This window comes from Cynocephalus volans, chromosome X (genome assembly GCF_027409185.1).
Source record: "Cynocephalus volans isolate mCynVol1 chromosome X, mCynVol1.pri, whole genome shotgun sequence".
NCBI lineage: Eukaryota > Metazoa > Chordata > Mammalia > Dermoptera > Cynocephalidae > Cynocephalus > Cynocephalus volans.
Genome location: NC_084478.1, coordinates 150,802,758 through 150,805,472, shown reverse-complemented (window position 1 = coordinate 150,805,472; position 2,715 = coordinate 150,802,758).

The following is a 2,715-nucleotide window of genomic DNA, read 5'->3' as shown; positions in this document are numbered from 1 at the left end:
ACACTTCAGGATGTAGGTCTGTGCAAAGACTTCATGAAAAAGACCCCAAAAGCAGGAGCGACAAAAGAAAAATGAAACAAATGAGATTATATCAAACTAAAAAGCTTCTGCACAGCAAAAGAAATAATCAACAGAGTGAAAAGAGATTAAGTATGTTTTAAAGAGATGTATATGGGTAACAAGATAAGAGCCCCTTGTAATGTGCCAACTTAGCTAGGTAAACTTACCAAAGAAAATTCCCTTTCCTGCATGTTTCCAGTTAGAGCGTACCACAGGGAGAGTGGAGAATGTGGTGAAGAAAAGCAACATTTTGTAGCTCACACACATTGTTGATGATCTGCAAATTCACCTTTTGGCGTAAAGCAGCAGGTGGGCCTGCAATTTCTTTACCTTCCACTGGATTCTCCTTCAATTTATCTTTTGGACAAGGAGTTTGTTTTTTTCTCCATGAATCAGGGCCCTGGATTCTACAGGATACCCTTGTCAACAAGGTCAGAAGCAACAAGAATGGAAATGTATTTTGTCTGTCACTATAGGGTTTCAGATCATGTTTGTGGGTTTTGGCCTGTTTTATTCCCTACTGCATGCAAATTGACGGCAGCCTTAGAGAGACTTCTTAACCATATTTCGTAATTACAGAAGGCCAATTTTCTATAGCAGCAGCAACAACAAACATATATGAAGATACTTCAAAAAGATCATGAAAAAAATAGAAAAGGTAATAAGAATCTTTCCATAAACTTTTTGAAGTACTCTTGAATATCCTTTAGGTTTTCTGCTCCTTTTGTTGAACTCTGATCGACAGAGGCAGAAAGAAGATGACTAAACCCGTATTAAGCTTCATTATACCAACTACTTCTAAAGTTCGGTAGTTTTTCCTTGTGCCGACATATTGTAGATTGGCACTTTTTGGAAGTCTTTTACAGTTTTCTTGTTGCTCAGTTCAACATTTCTGAACCAAACATAAACAAACACCATTATTGATGGTAAGTGGTTTCTTAAAAAAACATTATAACATTTCATGCTTTTCTATGTCAGGGATTTGAGCAGGTTTGGGATGGGCAATCATTCTGCGCCACATGGCATCAACTGGCATCACAATGGTATTCAGATGGCAGTTAGGCTGCTCTGGAGTTTTGTTGTTATTATACACACAACATAAAATCTACCTTTTTAATGTGTACAATTTAATGACATTAAGTACATTTACAATGTTGTGCAACCAGCACACAACTATCTAGTTCCAGAACTTTTTCACTATCCCCAAAGAAAACTCTGTATCCATTAGCCGTCACTCCCTATTTCCCTTTCTTCCTAGCCTTTCACAATCAATAATCTTTCTGTGCCCATGGATTTGCCAGTTCTTCATATTTCATATAAATGAAATTGTAATATTAGTCCTGTTGTGTCTTCTTTCACTTAGCATAATGTTTTCAACGTTTATGTAGCAGCATGTATCAGTACTTCATTCCCTTTTATGGCAGAGTACTACTCCATTCTATGTATACATCATATTCCATTTATCTACTCACCATTAATGGACATTTGGGCTGTTTCCACCTTTTGGCTATTGCGAATAGTGCTGCTATAAATAATTGTGTACACGTTTTTGTTTGAATACCTGTCTTTCCATTCTTTTGAGTACATACATAGGAATGGAATTGCTGGGTTGTATGGTAATACGATTGTTTAACTTTTTGAAGAAATTCCAAAATGTTTTCCACAGTGACTACACCATGTTACTTTCTCAACAGCAGTGTATGGGGGTTTGAATTTCTTCAAGTCCTCATTCACACTTGTGATTTTCCTTTTTTGATTATGGCCCTCCTAGTAGGTGTGAATTACTATCTCATTGTGATTTTGATTTGCTTATTCCTGATGACCAATGATGTGGAGCATCTTTTCACGTGCTTGTTTGTCAGTTGTTTATCTTCATTGGAGAAATGTCTATTCAACTCCTTTGCCCATTATCGATTGGGTTGTTCTGTCTTTTTATCGAGTTGAAAGAGTTCGTTTTTGTGTATGTGTGTGCTGGCCAGTACAGGGATAGAACCCTGGACCTTGGTGTTAACAGCACGACTCTCTAACTAACTGAGCCAACCAACCAGGAAATTCTTTTTATATAATGGACACTAGACCCTTATCACATGTATGCTTTCCAAATATATTCTCCCATATTGTGGGCTGTCTTTTCACTCTCTTGACATAGTCCTTTGATGCACAAAAGGTTTTAAACTTTAATTCGATCAAAGCATCTATACTTTTCTTATGTTTATGCTTTGGTGTCATGTCTAAGAAGCCATTGTCAAATTTAAGGTCATGAAGGTTTACTCCAATATGGTTTTAGTTCTCATATATAGGTATTGATCCATTTTGAGTTAATTTTTGTGTACAGTGTGAGGTAAGGATCCAACTTTTGTTATTGATTTCTAGTTTGACTCCACTATGATCAAAGAAGATACTTTGTATAATTTCAGTCTTTTAAAATTTATGGTCACTTGTTTTGTGGCCTAATATATAGTTGATCCTGGAGAATACTCCATGAGCACTTTAGAAGATGTGTACTCTACGCTGTTGTTGTTGGGTGGAGTGTTCCACAGGCATCTGTTAGATCTAATTGGTTTATAGTGTTGTTCAAGTCTTCTACTTCCTTAATCATCTTCTGACTAGTTATTCTATCCATTATTGAAGTCTCCAACTACTATTGCAGAACTA